This window comes from Echinops telfairi, unplaced genomic scaffold (assembly GCF_000313985.2).
Source record: "Echinops telfairi isolate 266 unplaced genomic scaffold, ASM31398v2 ScPeMD7_7469;HRSCAF=8507_1, whole genome shotgun sequence".
NCBI lineage: Eukaryota > Metazoa > Chordata > Mammalia > Afrosoricida > Tenrecidae > Echinops > Echinops telfairi.
Window position 1 is genome coordinate 10,001,844 of NW_022111373.1, and position 11,356 is coordinate 10,013,199.

At 40.6% G+C, this 11,356-nt stretch overlaps 1 pseudogene; it reads right to left on the bottom strand.

Annotated features, from left to right (window-relative positions):
- The window catches only part of LOC101655920, a 44,521-nt pseudogene extending 36,980 nt beyond the window's left edge, over window positions 1–7,541 (bottom strand).
- Window positions 7,542–11,356: the final 3,815 nt, after the last annotated feature.

An 11,356-nucleotide genomic window follows, 5' to 3' on the forward strand; every position in this document is an offset into this window, starting at 1 on the left:
ATTTTCCCTTTTTCGTTTAATAAATTGGGTAATATGAGTGTAATGGTGACTAAAGGGTGTTTTTACATGTCCTCTATACTCTAACTATGAAAATATTTGATTTACAAATAAGGAATCCTACTTCGTGGAATTTCATTTATCACGGTAGGGTCTAGAACCGATTAACGAGGGTTCACTGTATATATATACACACATATATATTTCAGTTTGACTAAGGCAAAAATGCAACCCATTGGGGGGGAAAATGCAATATTTTCAACCAGGGATGCTTGAACAGTCAAATATTTATAAACAAGAACCTGAATTTTGACTTATACCTCCTCTTACCATACACAAATATTTAGTTAAAATATTTTTTTTGTGACCTTGGGCTAGGCAAAGATTCCTTACATATAGCACCAAAAGAATAAAACCAAAATAAAAGGTCAGTAAACTGAAGTTTACCATAATTAAGAATGCCTGTACTTTTAAGGCAATGTTACAAAAATAAAAAGATGAGTCACTGAAAATATTTCAACCACATCAAATGAAGAACTTATGTCTATACTATATTACAAAATGGATGTAACTTTGGAGACTAAGGGGCGCCGGTCCCAAGCCATAGATAGTATTTTCAAACATCTCATATGAATGTAAAAGTTTAACAATGAAAATGATCTGATTGATGCATCTGAATTATGGTTTTGCAAAGAATATTGAAAGCACCATAGACTCTCAGAAGAACAAACAAATTTATCTTGGAGGAAGTACAGCCAGAATGCTCCTTAGAATTGAGGACGGCGAGACTTCCTGCTCCTACGTTGGACATGTTACTAGGAGAGATCAGTCCTAGAAAAGGAAGTCTTGCTTGACAAAAGAAAAGGTCAGTGAGAGAGAAGAAATGGTCAGGGAGATGAGTTTATACAATGGCTGCAACACTTGTTTAAAGCCCTTTAATGACTTCCCAATACTCTGCTAATACAAACTAACATCCGAGCGAACTGCTGGAGATTTAAAGTTCTGACCATAGTCTATGTAGAAATATGTAAATAACACATTTGCTATAGTCTTATAATGATTTGTTGAAGATTAATGTTAAACAAAACTAGTAGTAATTCTGTAGAGGAAGGTCTTCAAGGAGATGGATTGGCACTGTGGCTGCAACAATCGGCTCAGGCGGAGGACCAATTGGGCGGCTGGCACAGAACTGGGTAGTGTTTCATTGTGTTTTGCATAAGGTCACTGTGAGTCAGAACCAGCTCAATGGCAACAGCATAGAGTGACCCCAGACATCTTTGCATAGGATTTAGTGAGAGGGCAGCGTTGGTTTTATGGCCATGCCTATCGTGTCTGCCTCCTTTTCTGCCTCTTCGTCATGCCAGAGTGTGTTTTTGTTAGGTGCTATGAAGTGCCTTGTCGTGCACCATCCTCACAATAGCTCATACGCTTTATATCTTACCAGTCTACCTAAGTCTAAGTAAAAAAAAAAAAGAAGAAGAAGAAGAAGTCCGTTGCCATCAAGGCAATTCTGACTTATAATGACCTTCTAAGGTAGAGTAGATTGGCTTCATTGGGTTTTCAAGGATGAAATTTTCATGAAAGGAAACTGCCACATCGTTTTTCTGGGCAGAGGCTGGTGGGTTGGAATCAACAACTGTTGGGCTTGCAGTGGAGCATTGACCTACCATGCCACCGGGGATCTCCATCTCCATCTAGATAGATTAGAGAAAGTGAGAGCAATTTGGACTACTGAATTGTTAATTTTTGAGGAATGGGGTAGCTTTTCCATTCTCTTCTCTTGAGAAAGGAGCCCTCAGGCTGCAGTGGTTATTAAAGAGCTTGGTTGCTAACTGAAAGGTTGGCAGTTCAAACTCATGGAGTGAGCTGTGGGAGAAAGGCAACACAGTCTACAATGATATACAGCCTTGGAAACACCGCGGGGCACTTCCACTCTGTTGTATAGGGTCGCTGTGAGTCAGAAGCGATGCAATAACAGTGGGGTTGGTTTTTGTCTTGGGGATGAGTCGATTACCAACTTTCAATCCCAGTGTGTGAGGTCTACAAGAGAGCTACTCCACTGATAGTGGGGGGCCTGAAGAAGGCGCAAGTCCATCGTAGGTTGGGTGTCTGCTTATGCAGCAAGCATGCCAAATCTGCTGTTTGCCTACTTGATAACAAGATGTGCCGAGAGAGAGGGTAGAGAGGGGTGAGCACTGTGGAAGTCTCACCACCTCTGCTTGGTAGGTAAAGGGTGGTGAGTTTTTCATTGACCAGATGGGCATTCTGAAAGGAAGCCAGGCTTAGGCCACACTGTTGGAAGCTAGAGGCTGCCGAATGTGTGAACGAGAAAAAGGAAGTGAGGGTCAATTGGATGGGTCACTTTGGGTAGATTGTGTACACAAAGAACTAGGTGCCTTCTGCAAGGTTTCTTGAAGAATTCACACATGCTCTATGCGTGCGGGAGCAAGCCCTTGAATGCCTATGGCACAGAGCATCCGCAGTTCATGAGGATGAATTGTAGCACCAATAACATGACCGCTATTTCCCTCCTTCCCTGTATCTTTTCCAATGCCTACTACTATTAGGAAGAAGGCCCAGCAAGAATGTTAGTACCAGCCATCACATGCCTCATGAAAGAGAAGCAGTTCCAGCCATCTGATTAGGGATGAGATCATTAAATGTTTGACCAAACGCAGCAGGCTAATTTATAAGTTAATAATTTTGTATGGACCCTGAGTGATGCTACGAATATCCAAATGACTCTGGCAGAAATTTGGTTCCCCATGCCTGTGGAGAAGGGTTCCAAAGGAGGTGGAGAAGTGGAAGAGCTAACATGTCCAGCGTGGGCCAGTGTCAGCTAGCGGAAGGCAGAGAACAAACGTTCAACCATACCTGAGGGTTCAGTTTTAGATTTTTAAACATTGTGTTGGGCTGGATTGTTTTAAATGTGACATTGATTGTAAAGCTATAAGTCCTGCCTGAAATGTCATCACAGGAAAGTGGGGTGTGATATATGTATTGTTGTTGTTAGGGGCTGTCCAGTCAGATATGACTCCTAGCAACCTTAATACAACTACAACAGAGCAAAATGCTGCCCAGTCCTGTGCCATCCTGCATTTCGGAGCAAAGTTTTCAAACAAACAAACAAACAAACAAACAAACAAACAAACAAACAAACAGCTGTCCAAGTCTATACTCCATTGAGATGAGATGGTTCAAAACACCCACGAGCAACTCGCATGATCCTTGGAATAATCCTGACCACTGTCCTGGCTCCATCTCCCACTGTGCTCCCTGGATTCCAATGACCATAGTTCTGCTGGCGCCAAGGTCTTTCTCACCTCAGCGCTGGCTGTTTTCTCTGCCGCGAATGTTCTTTCCCAGAGTTTCACAAGATGAACTCCCCTCTTCCAGCTCACATCTTGTCCCCTAGGAGAGGTGTTGCCTGAACCTTCTGTCTGCTGTTGTTGCCCTCCCTCATGAGTTACTTTATCTCGTTCTCTCCTTTCCCCTCCTGGTATTTCTCACAACTCTAATTATCTTGGTGGCTTATTTGTTCATTTTCTTATTGGTATTGAATCCATCTGTTTATCTCTGTGACATAATCACTCAATAAATACGTCTTATTAAATGGATGACACAAGCTTCACTACTTTAATCGAGTCTTAAGCTAACTGGTAAATAGTGAGAAAAAAAAGTAATCGCCATGTAAGTCTCTCCCAGATGTAAACTGGTGGCTAATGACAGAAATTAATCAGGCCTTTGCCTCAGGCCTTCTGTAGAAAACCAGATGCTTTTACCAGTTCTGTTTGCCTTGTTATGAATCATGCCCTTTAGAAAGCAAAATGATGCGATTGGTTTCCCATGGCTGATTGTTTGAATCGAGATCAGCAGCCATTTCGTTCCAGGCACCTCTGAGCACCGTAGAACCGCCAACCTTCTGGTGAGCAGATAAGTGCGTTAGCCATTTATACCACCCAGGGACCCGAAAATAATAGTTTGCATTTAATATAGAGAAGGTGCTTTAAAAGTTTATCATTTAATATTTAAAATGCTTTAAGGTCGGTTTTGCCATTTTACTGATTCAGAACAAAGGTTGACAGTGGGGAAGTGATTTGTTCAAGGTCATACTCACAATTTGTGGTACCCAGACAGCAGCCACGTCTGTTTGGCTTGAAAGTTCACAGTCTCCCTAGATCATGATGTTTCTTTGCTCCTTTAAACCCCCAGCCACCAGTGACATCGCTTATGACATCCTTGGTGGCTGTCTGACACTGACACACACCTGGAATCAGGACACCTTCACAGCCAACCCCTGCGTTCGCTTGTTTTACAGGTATCATTTGGCCAGGAGCCTAAAGGACAAAAAAATACAGCTGATAGAGTCTTCTTTCTTAGATTGAGACAAGCATTTCTAGGGAAGTAATTATTTCCAAAAGAACTGGTAAGGGTGTGCGGGAGGCAGGAGAGAGTAAGGCAGAGAAAGAGCCCTGGGAAGGGGTGGCCTCTTCTCGCACGGGAAATCTCTAGGGAAGATACAGTGCACAGCTGTCTTGACCTGGGGAGATGCGTAGACTTCCACGCCCCCCTGCCCATCTCTGGCAGGAGGACAAGGGAGGAAGCTACAGATGGAAAGGTGCTGTTAAGTCTCTGCTCCTCTGGCCATTCTGTGCTACAACCAAGAGTCCTCCTGGGAAGACTGTCCCCTTATGACAGGCCTGGGGAAACAAAAACACAGCAAGCCCAGGGAAGTAGGTGTGGGAACTGGAAGGGGCAGAATAACTCCCACTGCACGGACGATCATGCTTTTATTTGAATGGAAAGTCAAATCAATGCCTTTTGTGTAAGAAGAATAAGCAATTCATTTCTGGCCACTACGGGGTTATTTAATTTAACCTCCAGCGATAGTTTATCTCAGCTGGGCATTCTGAAATAAAGATGCAACGTGACGTGGTTGTGGCCAAATTGGCTATCAGTGGAAATAGCGTACGCTTCTACCTGGGCCTACGCTCTTGGGGAGTAAGAACATCGGAAAGCACAGCCTCATTGATTTACATGCATCACCTTCCGCCTGACGCTGTCTGTATTGTTTCCTCAGCCCCAATCCTCAGCACATTTATTGCTTCAGAGGCTTAAAGTAATCTATGGGATGCCTCACTTTCTAGCTGCTTCTTTATAGCCAGAAGTCTTTATAGTTCTTTCATCATTCCAGTTAGACTGACGGTAATTTCTTGTCTGCAGTGTTCTGATCCTCCCCAGCAATTCCTCCCCTTGACATGCTGGCTGGATCTTTGGTCCTAACAGCTTTGTATCCGTGTGTGTGTGTGTGTGTGTGTGTGTGTGTGTGTGTGTGTGTGTGAATTACCACCATGCCCTTGCTTTTAGTGAAGGAGCATGAAATGACAGCACGGATGGTTCAGCAACTGACCTTCCTTTTACGTTCTCTAAAGGTAGTGTGATCATTTCCCCTATCGATTTCAATCACTTTCTAAGAACTTCAGGGAATAAGCAGTCTCGAGTTATGAAAGCAATCCGTTATTAACTGTGTCTTTAAGTGAGCCTTTTCAATGATTTAAAAGCTGCACATGTAGCAAGTGAAGGTGACTGATGAAGAATTTGTTGTTAGTTGGGATTGGTTCAATAATTTCACAGTGAAGGAAAATTTGCATAACATTAAAGGCTTAGGTAGGAATTGTCTATAAATTGGAAGTTTGCAAACTTGGCGACTGTCTGTAATTTCCTATTTGTGTTGCAGTTTAAATTCATTTAACAGATAATAAGAAAAATTAGACATAAGTTAGTTCATGGTTATTTGCCAGAAGTGACTTCTTATATCAAAAGAAAAAATATATTAGGCATAAGAGTTAAAATATTTTCATATGTATTTTTGCATATAAAAAGTATCAGGTGATATAAATTATCAGCTGAGCAATAAGCATTGAATAAATTTGTTATGATGTCAGATATCCCGTCTACCTCAAATTACCCTGTTAAAACTTTATCCTTTTACTTATGAACAACTGGTTCATAATCGTGAGCCTGTTCCACACTCGCCCTCAGGAAGGAACAGAGAAGAGGTGGGTGCTTTAGCAAAATGTGGCGAAGGAATTCAATGGTGCCTCGTTATCAGATAAAATAGGTCTGGCGTCTTAAAGGCTTGTCTGCAAACAAGCAGCCATCTAAGTGAGATGTGAACTAAGTCTACGTGGAGGAAGCACACCATCGTCAGTCACTTTAGGATGGTAAATCATAGAACCCAAAGTGGAAGGAGGCACTAGTATCAGAGCCTAAATTGTGACAATCCGGTTTGCAGAAGGTTGTGGATGGCAGTGAGAACCCAAGACTCATTTGTGGGAACTACACAGGAAATAACCCTCTGGTGGTCTCCCTCTGTGTGTAACTGAGGGGTGGGAGGAAAGTGGCTACTAAACCGAGTGCCTTGGAGAGATGAGTATAGAAGATCAAAGGGATAAACCTGACTGGAACAGTCAAAAAATTGTCGGTTGATCCACCCTCTGATGCATGCTGGACCTGATCTGGTTCTCAACATTTGCTCTATTTGTGTGTGTGTTTTGTTTGTTCATATTAGGGTTTATCTCAGATGTGTTATGTCATTGGGGGTTCCCCTCTTGCATTTGTGCTATATATTTTCTGATGAACCTATAAGTACAGCATGTAGAATAAACATTTCTGCATGATTGGGGGCGGGGGCTCCTTTAAAAGGGAGACGTTGTCAAGGAATTCAGGTAGGAAAAGGATGTTTGGAAACTGATGTGGTAGCAACTGTATGATGTTGCTGATGTGACTGAACTAAGGAATGCTATGATATATGTACTCACTCCCAATTGTGGAACGAAAAAAGGGACGGCATTCTCTTAGGGCTTTGTCACCCATGCAATTCTTTCAGGAATAGGGAATGTTGTATTTTTTGCCAAACGACAGCAAAACACACAAAGATAGCAACCCAGCCAGTCCCACTGTCCTCAGCCATCGTCGGTTTCAGTTTGTACTGTTCACGAGCTCAGTGCCCCTGCAGTGAATGGCCATGGGCCATTGTCTACTTCTGAAAAATAAGTATTATTTAAAATTATATCTGATTAATACATAGACTTTTTTCTAAAGAAAAATCCCCACAAATACCCAGTACTAAACTCTAATTGATTTGTATTAGAGCATTAGGAAAGTGTGAATAAAGTAGAAATGAATTATTTTTTGGTAACTGATATATACCACTACCTATATTTCCATCTGGCATATACTAACTATTCCCAGTGAATGAATAGGTCCTTACTGTTCTTACGTTGTTGTTGTCCTTTCTGGTGCTATGGAGTCTGTTGTGACCCCTGACAAGCCTGTGTACAACAAAATGCAGTGCTGTCTGGTCCTGCACCGTCCTAAGGATTCGTTTCCTGCGTGGGTCCTTTGTTGCAGCCTCTGTATCCATCTCCGTGAGGGCTTGCTTGCTCTCACTGCCATTCTACTTTACCCGGCGTGAGGTCCTTTTCCAGGCACTGGGCTCTCTTGATATCCTGCCCAACGTGCAGGAGGTGAAGAGTTGCCATCCTCGCTTCTAAGCAGCACTCAGGTCGTATGTACGTCCAAGAGAAATTTGTTTGTTCTTCTGACAGTCTATTGGATGTTCAGTGTTCTGACCAGCACCATAATCCAAATGCCCCAATTCTTCTTGAGTGCTCCTGATTCACTGTCCGGCTTTCGTGCGCATCTGAGTTCATTGAAGATGGCATGGCTTGGGTCAAGTCTACCTTAGTCCTCAAAGTGACACCTTTACTCTTCAAGATTTTAAAGAAGTCTTGTGCAGAGGAATTTTCCAACACATTACACCATTTGATCTTCCGAGAGCTGCTTCCATGAGCATTGATGGTGGATCTTAAAATGAAATCCTCGACAACTTCAATCTTTTCTCCATTTATCACGATGTTGTCCATTGGACCAGTTGTGGGGCGTTTTGCTTTCCTTTACGTTGAGTTGTAGTCCAGACTGAAAGCTGCAGTTCTTGATCTTCATCGGCTATAGCACTCATAATTCAAGGCAATTTAAATGTTGAATGCATACAAATATAAATAGAACGAAACTCAAATATTTAATAACATTAATTTAATGTGGTGGATGTTATTTTACTAAAATTAAATTTCCACTCTCAGCTTCAAATATAGCATTAGTGTTAGGATACAATTACAATTATATGATGACTCAGTTTTTCTATTCAGTTTTTCCTCTGAATTGTAACAACAAAACTTTTGTTCACATGGTTGTCTTTGGTTTTGGGTTTATACCAAATGAGTTACTTTTTATATAAATAGACTCGGCAGTGTGCTGGTAAATGTTTAACAACTAGCACTGTGAAAAAATAATTTACATAGCTATGTCTTTAAAAATAACCTTTAATGATATAAAGGATGTGCAGAACACACATTCTTTATTGTTAACCATAAATTTAGCCCAGAGAATATGAATTAATTTTCACAGAATGCTTTGTTGATTTCTTTTTTGAATTTTATAACTTTTATGGGCCTTGCTTATTATAGAAATAATACATTTGTATTATAGTATATCTTAAAAATACAGTGAAGCAAAAAGAAAAAAACAATCATAAGCTATTCATTTTAAGAGAACAATTTAAAAATTGTATATATATGTCTTCTTTGGCTTTTTTACACATGCATATTCAATGTTTCATTAAATGGATCACATAGCAAATACTGTTTTACAAATTGCTTTAAAAATATGTGAAAAAGACATTAACATGCCACAAAACACATTTGTAACGTAATTTTTTATTGAACCTATGGTATTTAATTTCATATGTCAACCATAATTATTTTTTAAATTGCTTTATTAGGGGCTCATACAACTCTGATCACAATCCATACATACATCAATTGTGTGAAGCACATTTGTACATTCATTGCCCTCATCATTCTCAAAATATTTTCTCTCCACCTAAGCCCCTGGCATCAGCTCATTTTTTCCCCTCCCTCCCCCCTCCTCCCTCCCTCAACCACAATTATTTAGCCAACCCTCTATTGTAAGTTATTTAGATTCTTCTAGTTTCTTTTGCTATGATAAACTTTTAAAAACTTTGGACACATTCTTAATTGTTTTATTTATAAAATTTAGTAAATGAAACTTTCAGGAAAAATAATTTCAAACACTGAATTTTGAATCATAAATACAAATAATTAATAAAGTAATGGAATATGTAATGATTGCATCTGTTATTTCACTCTTGTTCGGTTTGACTATCCAGGCATATTATGTTTTAAAGGTCCTTGGAGACTCATGGCAACCCTGTGTGTGCGGACAAACTGTGCTCCACTGCGTTATCACTGGTCGACTCTTTGGAAGTAAATCACCGGGGCCTCTCTCCCATGATCCTTTTGGATGGATATGAAACTCTAGTTAGTACCTAGCATATTATTGACCCTATGCACCAACCAGAAACTCCAAATTGGGTTCATAGCCGACCTGTGGTTGAAATTGATGATGAAAAAGTATATTTTGATAGGAATTCTGGATACTGTTGTTTATGTAAAGTGAAAATGAAACAGTGACGATATAGGAAGGTAAGTAAAACAGCGTTGCTACGAGGGTTCTCGTTCTTGACGCCTTCGACACAAACAAAGTCAGCGACATCGCAGGGCAACGCTGGATTATCGGGTCTTTGCGCAATGTGTGCCCTTGATTACTTTTAGATTCCCGATGAATCGAGAGCCTGAATTAAACATAAATTTCTCCTGGGGGAACTCCCTGGGATATGGATGTCAAGCTCAACATTCTGAGGGTTCTCACTGGTCCGACCCCGATGCTTCTTCCTCCAGAGACAGAGGAGAGCTGTATTCGAACTCAAACGACGTGGTGCTAACGTGCAAAGGGTGTCCTTCTCAATGCGGTGACAGGACCGTGTCCTTTTCATTGTGAAGCGCTCAGCAAACCCTTTTAGCACCCTGGTCAAGAAAACTAGATCGCACACCTTCATACACAACCTTCTATTACTTTTTATTGTGTAAAAATACACACAGAACATATACCACCTCAATCATTTCTTCATTGACAATTTGGCGACAGTGGTTACATCGTTCAAGTATGCAATCATTCTCTTTACCCTTTTCGAATCATTCCAGTACAATGAGCAAACGTGTCATTCTTGAAGTGGGCGAAGGCTTCAAATGCCCGGTGGAATTTGAGAATTCCTTCCTTCATAATTGTTATTGACTCAGCATGCTATCTTTGGGGTTAATCCAGTTCATTCAGGTTAATGTGAGTTAAGCTTCTGCTGATAAGTGCTGCAAACTAGGGCTCCAGGTCTTGGCTCTCAAAAAAATGATGTCATTCTTCCTGAAAAATGGAAACTGAAATTGAATGCTAAACTGTGGTAATCTCAGTCTACTTTAGACAAGGACCCATGGCTTTGCCTAGAGCTTGTCTACTTGCTGCTGGATATTCAATTTCCTAATACTGTGGTCCCGTGAAATATTATATTGAAGGTCTGTTCTTGGGTCCCAAAAGGACGATACATGGTTACCTACGAAAGAGTAGCTAGTGGGATTGAATGGCTAACTCCATGGTTTGCAGTTCGAAGCTTACCTGATGGCGCCACTAGGGCTCCTGTTGTCCTGTGTGCTTTTAAAGAAAGAAACGTCATGGTGAACTTGCTATTCAGTAGCTTTGTATCAGAGAACTTGGCCTTCTGAATGTTTCTGAATCTGAACCCTTAGACTATTACTTTAATGAGAGTCTTTGAAATAACTCTGGGTTTTAATATATATATATATATTGAGTGGAGGTCCAATGTCCATCTGCTACCTTAATACTAAACCTATAAATATATTCATGTAATATATATATATATGAACAATCCAGCAGCTAGTGATTTATATCTTTGCATCAGCACCTCAGGGGGCCTCTAAGAATCATTGCAACATTACCAATTTTTTTAAAAAAAAGATACTTTGCAGGAATTTTGATTAGAAAATATTTACTCTGACAAATTTATAGGAGAGGGTTTTATGAAATCAAACGTTGTGAGCAAACCAATGCCCGGTTAGAGTTAAAGGAAGCGTGACAGGTGTCCTTTTGCCTGGAACGTATCTTGTGACAGGTGTCCTTTTGCCTGGAACGTATCTTGTGTTGATGACGCTCATGGATCCTTCCTGCATTTCCTTCAGTTGTTTGCTCAATGTTACCTGCTCGAGGAGCCTTCTCTACCTTTACAAAATATTGTACCTGCCTCACAGTATGTCTTCAGCAGAGCACTTCTCTAATGTTCTACATGTATAGCTATCTATAGCTTTATCATCTCCTTTTTTCTATGTAGAATGGGCATATAAACAGGGAGAGATTTTCTTTTACAGAAATT